This window comes from Leptonychotes weddellii, chromosome X (genome assembly GCF_054177405.1).
Source record: "Leptonychotes weddellii isolate Sample4059 chromosome X, ASM5417740v2, whole genome shotgun sequence".
Classification (NCBI taxonomy): Eukaryota; Metazoa; Chordata; class Mammalia; order Carnivora; family Phocidae; genus Leptonychotes; species Leptonychotes weddellii.
Window position 1 is genome coordinate 49,621,636 of NC_138385.1, and position 15,129 is coordinate 49,636,764.

Here is a 15,129-nt window from a genome sequence, read left to right on the forward strand (position 1 = left end):
CAATTTCTGCAATAACCAAACTGGAAAGAGCCGAGATGCCCTTCAACAGATGAATGGATAAAGAAGATATGGTCCATATATACAATGGATTATTACTCAGCCATCAGAAAGGATGAATACCCAACTTTTACATCAACATGGATGGAACTGGAGGAGATTATGCTAAGTGAAATAAGTCAAGCAGAGAAAGTCAATTATCATATGGTTTCACTTATTTGTAGAACATAAGGAATAGCATGGAGGACATTAGGAGAAGGAAGGGAAAAATGAAGGGAGGGGAATCAGAGGGAGAGATGAACCATGAGAGACTACAGACTCTAAGAAACAAACAGGGTTTTAGAGGGGAGTGGGGTGGGGGGATGGGTTGGCCCAGTGATGGGTATTAAGGAGGGCACATATTGCATGCACCAGTGGGTGTTATACGAGAACAATGGATCATGGATCACTACATCAAAAGCTAGTGATGTATGGTGACTAACATAACATAATAAAATTTTTTTTAAAATATTCTTATCTATTAACATGTGATATTGTTCCATGTTATTTAGGTCCATTTCATTTATTTAGATCTCTTTTATTTTTTTCAACCATATATTGTAGTTTAATTTTGTAAGTTTTGTACTTTTGCTAAATGTATTCAAGTATTTTATTCTTTTTATACTATTTTAAGTTGGATAGTTTTCTTAACTTCATTTATAGATTGTATTGCAAGCATATATATAGAAATACAAATTCTTATTTTGTATTGATAATATATTCTGCAACCTTGTTAAACTCATTTATCTATTCTAATAGCTTTTAGCTGGAAATCTTAAAATTATCTATATATAGAAGCATGTTTTATGGGAATAAATGTAACTTTCTTTTCAACATGGATAGCTTTAATTTCTTTCTTCTCCCTAATATCCCTGACAAGAACTTCCAGTGTCATGTTAAATAGAGGTGATGTTGGTGGACTTCTTTGTTTTTTGTTTGTTTTTTCCTGTTCTTATGAAGAAAGCCTTCACCATTTCACGTTTAGATTCTATATATAAATTTTTCATTGATGTACTATATATGTGGATTCAAGTTATCTTCTATAGTACCATTATTGTTTTTATCATGAGATGGTATTGGAATTTGTTCTGTTTCTGAATCTATTGTGAAGATTATGTGTTCTTTATTCCATTAAATGGCATATTATATTTACTGATTATTATGTGTTGAATCAAACTTGCTTTACTGAGATAAATCCATTTGGTCATGTTGTATTATCTTTGTTTATATGTTGTTGAATTTAGTTTGCTAATGTTTTGTTGAATTTTACATCTGCATTCAAAAAAGTTATTGGTTTGCATTTTCATTTTCTTGTAAAAAGTTAGAAAGTGGTCTCATTCTTTTTCTTTCTTTCTATCTTTCTTTCTTTCTTTTTTTCCCCCTAAAATGTTGTGAAGTATTGTTGTTAATTTTTCTTTAAATATTTGGCAGAATTTACCAGTGAATCATTTGGGCCTGGGATTTTATATGTGAGAAATTTCTGATTAATCATCATCTATAGATGTCTTTTAAGATTTTTGTTTTCTTCTTGAGTCAGTTTTATTTATGTCTTTCTTAGCATTTGTCCATTTTATGTAGGTTATCTAATTTTTTGGCATAGAATTGTACATACTATTACCTCATAATCTTTTGGCTATATTCTTTCCTATTCCTGATTAAATATTTTGCATCTTACATTTTTCCTTGGCCAGTCTAGTTAAATATTTTTAACTTTTGTGGTTACATTGATATAACTAACTTTTGGTTTTGCTGATTTTCTCTATTGTTCTATTGTTCTCTATTTAATTTACTTTTGCCCTAATCTTTGTTATTTCTTCCCAAATTTGCTTTGGGAAGACACTTTTCCTGTGTCCTAAAGTGGAAAGTTAAGGGGCATCTGGGTGGCTTGGACATTAAGTATCTGCCTTCGGCTCAGGTCATGATTCCGGGGTCCTGGGATCGAGCCCCACATCAGGCTCCCTGCTCGGTGGGAAGCCTGTTTCTCCCTCTGCCACTCCCCCTGCTTGTGTTCTTTCTCTCGCTGTGTCTTTCTCTGTCAAATAAATAAATAAATAAATAAATAAATAAATAAATAAATAATCTTAAAAAAAGGTAGAAAGTTATTGATATTTTTTCTTATTTTTAATATAGCTATTAATGTCGCTTTAAGTATTCTCTTTAAGTATTTCTTTCACTGTATCTCATAAGTTTTTGTTTATGTTTTGTTTTTGTTTTAATCATTACTAAGTATTTTTAATTTACCTTGTGATTTCTTCTTTGACTCATTGGTTATTTAGACATCTTTTGTCTAATTACAATATATTTGTAAAAATTTCCCAAATTTCTTCTGGTATTGATTTCTAAGTTATTTACATTGTCATCAGAAGATAATTTCTATAATTTGAATCATTTAAAATTTCTGATGATTGTTTAATGGCTTAAAACTTTCTATCCTAAAATATGTTGCATGGGTTTTTGAAGACAATATGCATTCTACTCTTGATGGTTGGAGTGTTCTATGGATGTCTGTCTGGTCTAATTGTCTTATACTATTTTTCAATCTTATATTTTCTTTTTGGTATACTGCCTACTTGTTCTGTATATTACTGAATGTTGAAATTTTAATTATTCTACACTTAGTAATGAATTAGCTGTATATCCCCTCAAATTCTGACAGTTTTTGATTCATGTCTTTTTTGTAAGCACATGTGTTTTTAATTGTTATTACTTCCTGATGAACTAACACTTTTATTGTTATAACATATCCTTCCTTATCTCTAGTAACAATTTTCGTCTTAAATTTTATTTAGTCTGATAACATTATACACATTTCACATCTAATTTAGTTACTATTTGCATGATGTATTTTTTAAGATTTTATTATTTATTTATTTGAGAGAGAGAGAGCAGAAGAGGGGGGAGGAGCAGAGGGACAGGGAGAGGGATAAGCACACTCCCCACTGAGTATGAAGCCTCACATGGTGCTAGATCCCAGGACCCTGGGGTCATGACATGAGCTGAAGGCAGATGCTTAACTGACTGAACCATTCTGGTGCCCTACCATAATGTACATTTTTTCATCTTTTTACTTTTAACCAATTTATGTCTTTAAATCCAAAGTAAGTGTTATACACAGTGTATGAATGAATCATGTTTTGTGTTTTTTAATCTAGTCTACCAATCTATGCTATTTGATTAGGATGTTTCATCTGTTTATATTTAACCTAATAATTGATAAAGTAGCATTTTTATCTGCCATTTTACTATGGTTTCTTATATATGATTTGTGTCTTTTGTTTCTCTACTTCATTACAATGTTCTTTGGTGTTAAAATACATTTTACTTGTATACTATTTTAATGTCCTTGGTTTGCTTTTGTTTTTAAATTATTTTTTTTAAGTAGTTGCCTGAAGATAATGATTAATATCTTAAATCTCTTAGTTTGGACTACTATCAACTAAATATCAGTAGTATACAAAAATTTTCTCCAATAACACAATTTCTCCCCCCCGACTTTGTACTATTTTTTTGTTATACCAATTAAATTTTATATATTTAAGAACATCAAAACAGTTTTAAATACACCTTTTTATAGTTATCATTTAAACCAAATAGAAGAAAATTGTTAAAAAACATAAATACATTTAGATTATCTTTTACATTTACCTCTGTAGTTATCTTTACTAGTACTCTTTATTTTTTTGTGTGGATTTGTGTTAATATTTAGTCCTATCATTTCTGTCTGAATAACACTTCTTAATTTTTCTTATAGGGCAGGTTTGCTAGTTATAGGTTTCCCATATTTGTTTCTGTAGTAATTTTTAAATTATTCCTTCAACTTTGACAGTTTTGCCAGATATAAAATTGTTGCTTGACAGTTTATTTTTCCTTTTGGCACTTAGAAGAAGTCATCTGACTGTCTTCTGGTCCCCATGGCTTCTGATGACAAGTCACCTATTAATCATACTGAGGAAATTTATACTTGATGAGTCACTTATTTCTTACTGCTCTCAAGATTTTTTCTTTGTTTTTGACATTCAATAACTTTTGAAGGATATATATATATATAAATCTGAGTTTATTTAATGCATATATTGTTTTTCATCAAATTTGGGAAAAATTTGGCCATTATTTTTTAACATTTATTATTCTTCTTTCTTCTCTTCTTCTGGGACTCCCATTGTGCAATTTTGTAGACTTAATGGTGTCCCAAGGGTCTTTGAGCTCTATTTATGTTTCTTCAATATTTTTCCTTTTTGTTCCTCAAATTGTTATTGATAATCTCATCTGACCTAATTTTGAGTTTACTGATGCTGTCTTTGCCTATTCCAATATGTTGTTGGGCCTATTTAACTATTTTTAAATTTTTAATTTTTGTATACTTCAACTTCAATATTCCTATTTGGGTCTGTGTTATAATATTAATGCCTCTTTGACCTTGGCCACAACAACTTCTTGCTAGACACATCTTCAAAGTCAAAGGAAACAAAATGAATTATTGGGACTTCATCAAGATAAAAAGTTTTTGCACAGCAAAGGGAACAGTCTACAAAACTAAAAGACAACCTACAGAATAGGAGAAGAAATTTGCAAATGTCTTATCAGATAAAGGGATAGTATCCAAAATCTATAAAGAATTTATCAAACTCAACACCCAAAAAAACAAATAATCCAGTCAAGAAATGGGCAGAAGACATGAACAGACATTTCTCCAAAGAAGACATACAAATGGCTAACAGACACATGAAAAAATTCTCCACATCACTTTTCATCAGGGCAATACAAATCAAAACCACAATGAGATACCACATCACACCAGTCAGAAAGACTAAAATTAATAAGTCAGGAAACAACAGATGTTGGTGAGGATGCAGAGAAAGGGGAACCCACTTCCACTGGTGGGAATGTAAGCTGGTACAGCCACTCTGGAAAATACTATGGAGGTTCCTCAAAAAGTTAAAAATAGGGCTACCCTATACATTTGCAACTGCACTACCAGGTATTTATCCAAAGGATATAAACATAATGATTCAAAGGGGCACATGCACCTCAATGTCTATAGCAGCAACGTGCACAATAGCCAAAATATGGAAAGAGCCCAGATGTCCATTGACAGATGAATGGATAAAGAAGATGTGATGTGTGTGTGATATTACCCAGCCATCAAAAATTGAAATATTGCCATTTTTAATGATGTGGATGAAACTAGAGGGTTATTATGCTTAGCAAAAAAATCAGTCAGAGAAAGACAAATATATGATTTCACTCATATGTGGAATTTAAGAAACAAAACAGATGAATATAAGGGAAGGGAGGGGAAAATAAAATAAAATGAAATCAGAGAGGGAAATAAACCATAAGAGACTCTTAACTATAGGAAACAAACTGTGGGTTGCTGCTGCAGAAGTGGGTAGGGAGATAACTGGGTAACTGGGTGATAGGCATTAAGGAGGGCACTTGATGTAATGAGCACTGGATGTTATATGCAACTGATGAATTACTAAACTCTACCTCCAAAAATAATAATTCACTATATGTTAACTGATTTTAAATAAAAAAAAAGAGGTGAAAATAAAAAAATAACATTTTTATTGGTATTTTTTAATTTGAGACATCTTTCTTATACTTTCCTTTAGTTCTTTAGACATGGCTAAATATATTTATAATTTATTTACACTATTTACACATTTTTAATGGCTAATTTAAAGTCTTTATCTAGTAAGTGCAGCATGTAGGCTTCCTCAATGATAGATTTTGTTTATTGATTATTTTTCTTTGTATGGGTCATAATTTCATATTTTTAAAATGTATTATTTTTTGTTCAGAAGTGGAAAATTAAAATATGGTAATGTTGCAAATCTGGAAATTGGATATCCCCACACTAAATTTTGTTTCGTTTCTATTTGTTTTTGTCCTTACTTAATGATTATCCTGGCCTAGTTCTGGAATGCATTTTTTTCCCCACATTTCTCTATTGAACTCCCTACCTTGCTAGTGGATAGCTAATGGTTAGACAGCTATTTCCTTACATGTTTTGAACTAATAAGTCTCTCACCCTTTGGCAGTATTGGGGAATACCTTCTAAGCTCCTACGGACATAATTACCACTCTGCCTTAGCCTTTACTTCCTTCTGTGCACAGCATCATGGAAAGCCAAAAGAGAGAGCTTATTGCCTTCTTAGGTCTTTTGAGACATGTTTACAACCTTGTGAATATGAATTTCTCAATAATATATTGAAGTTTTCCACTGCCTTTTGTAGACATCTAATTTCCTAGTTTTTACTTTTCTCACAAGCCTATTGTTAATGTCAGGTAGAATTACCACTTCAGGAAGCTGCAATTTTAAACAATTACCACTGATTCTTTCCAACTAACCTGGGAATGGGGTGGTTTGCATAAAGTCTGACTTAGGTCAAATAAAGATAAATCCTAATAATTGAGATTTTAGTGAAGTTTCAAGGTCAAATATTAACAATTTCCAGGGAATTGTGGCATCAGTGGACTTCTAAACCCATTCCTCTCCCTACAGTTACTGCTAGTTTTCAGTACATTTACTACTGTTTTTCACTACTCTAATAGTTACAAGGCTCTTAATTTTTAATGCTACAGTATAGCTGAAAAGAAAGGAATGAAATTATGTTAAGTTAAAGTGCCACAAAATTTATTGTTCTTACTAAGATTTAACTGTTTTTCTTGAATAAATGCTTCTCAGATTGTTTTAATTTTTTGGTGAACTTCCAGAGTTCAAAAAAATTATTTTGACATTTTTTTGCCATGTTTTTGTTTTTCATATAGAGGAGATCATTTTCAGGAACTCTTATTCCACAAATCTAAAACTGCCTTTTAACTAGGTTCTCTTAACTCAATAATTCTGGTGCCAGTAGGGGCACCAGACTTCCCCCTTTTTAGGTCTTTCAAAAATTTCAACAGTGTGTCCTTTCCTGCATTAAATTAATTTATTTTTAAATACCTAGAATAGTTTGTTTCTTGAACTAAATTCTGATTTTTTAAAAGACTTTATTTCTTTATTCAACAGAGAGAGACAGTGAGAGAGGAAACACAAGCAGGGGGAGTGGAAGAGGGAGAAGCAGGCTTCCCACTGAGCAGGGAGTCTGATGCGGGGCTCAATCTCAGGACCCTAGGATCATGACCTGAGCTGAAGGCAGGTGCTTAACGACTGAGCCACCCAGGTGCCCCTAAATTCTGGTTTTTATATCTTCCTTAAATAACAATCAAAGTAACATTAGCTTTATGTGCCATCACACACCTTGCTTGTTTCTTAATCCTAGTTGTAAGTTTTGACATTTATTTTTATTTTTTTAAGGATTTATTTATTTATTTGACACAGAGAGAGAGAGAGAGAGAGAGAGCACACAAACAGGGAGAGAAGCAGGCAGAGAGAGAAGGAGAAACAGGTTCCCCGCTGAGCAGGGAGTCTAATGTGGGGCTCATCCCAGGACCCTGGAATCATGACCTGAGCCGAAGGCAGACGCTTAACCAACTGAGCCCCCAGGTGCCCCAACATTTATTTCTTTGTTCATTCTTTGGCTGTACCATTAAACTATAAGCTATGTGAGGGCAGAAACCACATCTTACTTGTTTGCTATTATACCTCATTAATTAGCCCAATGATTGGCACAGAGTAGATGATCATTAAACATTTGTGGAAAAATGAATGAATGAGTGAACAAATGGAAACATATGGAGATGTATGGAAGAATGAAAGACAATGCTTAGTTTGGTGCATGTGTTATGTGTATTTTACTTTCAAATACTGTTACTTCCTTGCAATTGGGAGTTAAGATTCTTTAACATTCAGATTATGAGAAAAATTAGAATAAAGAAACTTAATTTTGTTGTGTATTTTATTCAACTGGCTAATGGAATATAAACAGTATAGTTTAAAAAAAAATCTATCAGAAGGACTCTGTTGAAATTTTTTTCCAGAGTTGTGTCTTTCATGTCTAAAGCAATAGTTAGTACATTGTAGGTACTCTGAAAAAATTTGTTAAATAAGTAAAAACATATATATACTTTGTTTCCTTCTTTTTTTTATTTTTTCCAGCTTTATTAAAGTATAATTGACAAACAAAATTGTATATATTTAAAGTGTACAAGTGATTTATGTATACATTGTGAAATAATTACTAAAATCTAGTTAATTAACATATCAATCACCTCACATAGTCACATTTATTTTGTGTTGAGAAAAATTACCTTTTATTCTATTATCAAATTCAAGTACACAATATAGTATTTTTAATCATAGTCACCAAGCTCTATGTTAGAACCACAGAACTTACTTATCTTATTAATGAAAGTTTGATCCCTTTGCCTAATGTGTCTCCATTACCCCCATTTCCCTGCTTTGTGCAGTCACTGTTTTTTTCTGTTTCTATGAGGCTGACTTTTTTTTAAGGATTTTGCACATAAGTGAAAACACAGCATTAGTCTTTCTTTGGCTTATTTTGCTCACTATAATTCATTTTAGGTTCATCCAATTTGTTTCAAATAGCAGGACTGTCTTCTTTTTTAAGACCAAATAGTAGTCTATTGTTGGTGTGTGTACCACATTTTCTTAACCTATTAGTTGCTTATTTGTCAAATATGAGAAACAATAATGTTTACCTTATGAGGTTATAATGAAGATTACATGAGGCCATTTCTTAAGTTCTTAACACAGTGCTCAGGATTTAATAATTTCTCCATTTAATGTTATTTATTATTGAGGTTATTACTGTCAAGTAAACATGGGCTTTAGACTGCAGTCTAAAAATGGTTTTGCAGGTTAAGTGTCCTTGATCAAGGTAAATTTCTTGTCTGGAAAATGGGGCTAATAATGTTATTTTATTTTTTCAAGTTTTACTTAAATTCCAGATAGTTACCAACAGTGTAATATTAGTTTCAGGTGTTAAATTTAGTGATTTGTCACTTACATACAAAACCCAGTGTTCATCACAAGTGTCTTCATAATACCCATCACACATTTAACACAGACACCCACCCATCTCAACTCCAGTAACCCTCAGTTTGTTCTTTAAACTTAAGAGTCAATTTTCTGGTTTGCCTCTCTCATTTTCCCCCCATCGTCATCTGTTTTGTTTCTTAAATTCCACATACGAGTGAAATCATGATATTTGTCTTTCTCTGACTTATTTTGCATAGCATAATACTCTCTAGCTCCATCCACATCATTGCAAATGGCAAGATTTCACTTTTTATGGCTGAGTAATATTCCATTGTATATGTATACACCACTACTTTATTCATCAGTTGGTGGACATTTGGGCTCTTTCCATTAATTGGCTACTGCTGCTATAAAGATCAGATGCATGTACACCTTCAAATAATTATTTCTGTATCCTCTGGGTAAATACTTAGTAGTGAAATTGCTGAATCATAGGGTAGTTTTATTTTTTCAACTTTTTTTTTTCTAAAGATTTTATTTATTTATTTATTAGAGAGCGAGCGAGAGAGAAACAGTATGAGAGAGGAGAGGGTCAGAGGGAGAAGCAGGCTCCCCGCCGAGCCGGGAGCCCGATGTGGGACTCGATCCCAGGACCCTGGGATCATGACCTGAGCCGAAGGCAGTCGCTTAACCAACTGAGCCACCCAGGCGCCCTATTTTTTCAACTTTTTGAGGAAACTTCATGGTATTTTCCAGACTGGTTGTACCAGTTTTCTTTCCCACAACTAGTTTAAGACAGTTCCCCTTTCTTCACATCCTGGCCAACACCTGGTACTTCCTGTGTTGTTAAGTTTAGTCATTTCTACTGGTGTGTGGTGATATCTCATTATAGTTTTGATTTGTATTTCCTGATGGTGAGTGATGTTGAGCATTTTTCCTGTGTCTCTTAGCCATTTGTTTGTCTTCTTTGGAAAAATTATTCATGTCTTCTGCCCGTTTTGTAACTGGATTATTTGTTTTTTGGGTGTTGAGTTTTATAAATTCTTTATATATTTTGGATGTTAACCCTTTATCAGATACATCATTTGCAAGTTATCTTCTCCCACTCCATGTGTTGCCTTTTAGTTTTGTTAATTGTTTCCTTCACAGTGCAGATTTTTTATCTTGATGAGGTCCCAATAGTTTATTTTTGCTTTTGTCTCCATTGCTTCAGGAGACATAACTAGTAAAAAGTTGCTACAGCTGATGTCAAAGAGGTTAATGACTGTGTTCTCCTCTAGGATTTTGATGGATTCCTGTCTGAAATTAAGATAGTTCATCCATTTTGAATTTATTTTTGTGCATGGTGTAAGGAAGTGGTCCAGTTGCATTCTTTTGCATGCTGCTCTCTGCTTTTCCCAACACCATTTGTTGAAGAGACTGTCTTTCTTCCATTGGATATTCTTTTCTACATCTTTTGAAGGATAGTTGAACATATAGTGGTGGGTCCATTTCTGGGTTTTCTATTCTGTTCTATTGATCTATGTCTATTTTTGTGCCAGTACCATACTATCATGATCACTACAGCTTTGTAATTTTTTTTTTTAAATATAATTTGAGGGGCGCCTGGGTGGCTCAGTTGGTTAAGCGACTGCCTTCGGCTCAGGTCATGATCCTGGAGTCCCTGGATTGAGTCCCGCATCGGGCTCCCTGCTCGGCAGGGAGTCTGCTTCTCCCTCTGACCCTCCCAACCCTCCCCCCTCTCATGTGCTCTCTCTCTCAGTCTCTCTCTCTCAAATAAATAAATAAAATCTTAAAAAAAAAAGACTCTTTAAAAAAAATAATAAAATAAAATAAAATAAATAAATAAATATAATTTGAAACCCAGAATTGTGATGCCTCCAACTTTGCTTTTTTTTTTTTTTTTCTTCCCCAAAATTGCTTTCACTATTCAGGGTTTTTGTGGTTCCATGCAAATTTTAGCATTGTTTTTTCTACCTATATGAAAAATGTTGGTGGCATTTTGATAGGGATTGCATTAAATGTGTAGATTGCTATGGGTAGTATAGACATTTTAAAAACATTCATTATTCCAATCCATAAGCATGGAATGTTTTTCCATTTCTTTGTGTCATCTTCAATTTATTTCATCAGCTTTTTGTTGTTGTTCTTTTCAGAGGACAGATGTTTACTGCTTTGGTTAGGTTTATTCCTAGATATCTAATGGTTTCTGGTGCAATTGTAAATGGGTTTGATACCTTGATTTCTCTTTCTGCTGTTTCATTATTGGTGTATAGAAATGTAACAGATTTCTGTATGATTTTTTTTATCCTGTGACTTTACTCAACTTTTGTATCAGGTCTAGCAAATTTTGGTGGCATTTTTGGGTTTTCTATACAGAATATCATGTCATCTGCAAATAGTGAATGTTTTACTTCTGCCTTGCTGATTTGGATGCCTTTTATTTGTTTTTGTTTTCACATCGTTGAGGCTAGGACTTCCAGTATTTTGTTAAACAACAGTGGTGAGAGTGGACATCCCTTTCTTGTTGCTGACCAGAAGAAAAGCTCTCAGTTTTTGCCTACTGAGGATGATTTTAGCTGTGGATCTTTCATATATAGCCTTTATTATGTTGAGATACGTTCTCTCTACCCTTACTTTGTTGAGGGTTTTTATTGTGAATGGATGTTGTACTTTGCCAAAAGCTATTTTTGCTTCTATTGAGAGGACCATATGTTTCTTATTCTTTCTTTGATTAATTTGATGTGTCACATTCATTGATTTGTGAGTATTGAACCACCCTTGAAACCCAGGAAAAAAATCCCACTGATTGTGGTAAATATTTATTTTAATATATTTTTTTATTAGATTTGCTAGTGTTTTGTAGAGAATTTTTGCAGGCATGTTCATCAGGGATATTTGCCTGTAATTCTCTTTTTTAGTAGAGAGTCTTTATTTGGTTTTGTAGTCAGGGTAATGCTGGCCTCATAGAATGAATTAAGAAGTTTGCCTTCTGAGTCTATTTTTCTGACTAGTTTCAGAATAATAGGTATTAATTTTGTTGTTGTTGTTGTTTTCTTTGAAGATTTTATTTAAATTGTAGTTAGTTAACATATAGTGTAATAGTTTTAGTGGTAGAATTTAGTGATTCATCACTTGCATATAACACCCAGTGTTCATTAAAATAAGTGCCTCCTTAATAGCTATCACCCAGTTAGCCCATCCCCCACCCACTTCCCCTCTGGCAACCTACAGTTTATTCCTTATTGTTAAGAGTCTTATGGTTTGCTTACCTCTCTGTTTTTATCTTATTTTATTTTTCCCTCCCTTCCTCTTTGTTCATCTGTTTTGTTATTGAAATTGCTCAAGTGAATGAAATCATATGATATTTGTCATTCTCTGATTGTTTCGCTTAGCATAATACCCTCTAGTTCCATCCACATTGTTGCAAATGGCAAGATTTCATTTTTTTGATGACTGAATAATTTTCCATTATATATATGTGTGTGTGTATATATATATACACTTCTTCTTTATCCACGGATATTTGGACTCCTTCCATATTTTGGCTATTATGGACATTGCTACTATCAATATTGGGATTCATGTTCCCCTTTGAATCACTATTTTTTTTATCCTGTGGATAAATACCTAGTAGTTCAATTGCTGGTTCATAGGGTAGTTCTATTTTTAACTCTTTGAGGAACCTCCATACTCTTTTCCAGAGTGGCTGCACCAGTTTGCATTTCCATCAACAGTGTAAGAATGTTCCACTTTCTCCGAATCCTGGCCAATATCTGTTGTTTCATGAGTCGTTAATTTTAGACATTCTGGAAGATGTGAGGTGGTATCTCATTGTGGTTTTGATTTAAATTTCCCTAATGATGAATGATGTTGAGCATCTTATCATGTGTCTGTTGGCCATTTGTCTTCTTTGGAGAAATGTCTGTTCATATTTTCTGCCCATTTCTTAACTGGATTTTTTTTTTTTATTCCTCATGTGTTGTGTTTGATAAGTTCTTTATAGATTTAGGATACTAGTGTTTATCTGATATGTCATTTGCAAATATCTTCCCATTTGTTAGTTTGTTTTGTTTTTTTAGTTTTGTTGATTGTTTCCTTTGCTGTGCAGAAGATTTTTATCTTGATGAACTCCCAATAGTTCATTTTTGCTTTTGCCTCCCTTGCCTCCAGGGACATGTGTAGTAAGAAGTTGCTGTGGCTGAGGTCAAAGAGGTTGCTGTCTGTGTTCTCCTCTAGGATTTTTATAAATTTCTGTCTCATATATAGGTCTTTCATACCTTTTGGATTTAATTTTGTGTATGGTGTAAGAGAATGGTACAGTTTCATCCTTCTGTGTGTGGCTTTCCAATTCTCCCAACACCATTTGTTGAAGATATTGTCTTTTTTTCATTTGATATTCTTTCAGTTTTGTTAAAGAGTCGTTGACCATATAGTTGCAGATCCATTTCTTGGCTCTTTATTCTGTCCATTTATCTAAGTGTCAGTTTTTGTGCTAGTATCATACTATCTTGATGATTACATATTTGTCATAAAGTTTGAATTCCGGAATTGTGATGCCTCCATCTTAGCTTTCCTTTTTCAACATTACTTTGGCTATTCTGGGTGTTTTCTGGTTCCATACAAATTTTATTTTATTTATTTATTTATTATTATGTTATGTTAATCACCATACATTACATCATTAGTTTTTGATATAGTGTTCCATGATTCATTGTTTGCATATAACACCCAGTGCTCCATTCAATACGTGCCCTCTTTAATACCCATCACCAGGCTAACCCTCAGTTTGTTTCTCAGAGTCCATAGTCTCTCATGGTTTGTCTCCCCCTCTGATTTCCCCCCCTTCATTCTTCCCTTTCTGCTATCTTCTTCTTTTTTTTTTAACATATAATGTATTATTTGTTTCAGAGGAACAGATCTGTGATTCAACATCTTACACAATTCACAGTGCTCACCATAGCACATACCCTCCTCAATGTCTATCACCCAGCAACCCCAACCCTCCCACCACCCACCACTCCAGCAACCCTCAGTTTGTTTCCTGAGATTAAGAATCTGAGGTTATATGATACATGGCTTTCTTTGATTGACTTATTTTGCGTAGCATAATACCCTCCAGTTCCATCCATGTTGATGCAAATGGCAAGATTTCATTCCTTTTGATGGCTGCAAAATATTCATATATATATGAATATAATATCCATAATATTCCATTGTATACCACATCTTCTTTACCCATTCATCTGTCAGTGGACATCATGGCTCTTCCCATAGCGTGGCTATTGTGGACATTGCTGCTATAAACATCAGAGTTCATGTACCCCTTCAGATCCCTACATTTGTATCTTTGGGGTAAATACCCAGTAGTGCAATTACTGGGTCGTATGGTAGCTTTATTTTCATCTTTTTGAGGAACCTCCATACTGTTTCCCAGAGTGGCTGCACCAGTTTGCATTCCCACCAACAGCGTAGGAGGTTTCTCCTTTCTCTGCATCCTCACCAACATCTGTCATTTCCTGACTTGTTAATTTTAGCCATTCTGACTGGTGTGAGGTGGTATCTCATTGAGGTTTTGATTTGGATTTCCCTGATGCCGAGTGATGTTGAGCACTTTTTCATGTGTCTGTTGGCCATTTGGATATCTTCTTTGGAAAAATATCTGTTCATGTCTTCTGCCCATTTCTTGATTGGATTATTTGCTCTTTGGGTGTTGAGTTTAATAAGTTCTCTATGGATTTTGGATACTAGCCCTTTATCTGATATGTCTTTTGCAAATATCTTCTCCCATTCTGTCGGATGTCTTTTGGTTTTGTGGACTATTTCTTTTGCTGTGCAAAAGCTTTTTAACTTGATGAAGTCCCAATAGTTCATTTTTGCCCTTGCTTCCCTTGCCTTTGGCGATGTTTCTAGGAAGGAGTTGCTGTGGCTGAGGTCGAAGAGGTTGCTGCCTGTGTTCTCCTTTAGGATTTTGACAGACTCTTGTCTCCCATTTAGGTCTTTTAACCATTTGGAGTCTATTTTTGTGTGTGGTGTAAGGAAATGGTCCAGTTTCATTCTTCTGCATGTGGCCGTCCAATTTTCCCAACACCATTTGTTGAAGAGACTGTCTTTCCCATTGGACATTCTTTCTTGCTTTGTCGAAGATTAGTTGACCATGGAGTTGAGGGTCCATTTCTGGGCTCTCTATTCTGTTCCACTGATGT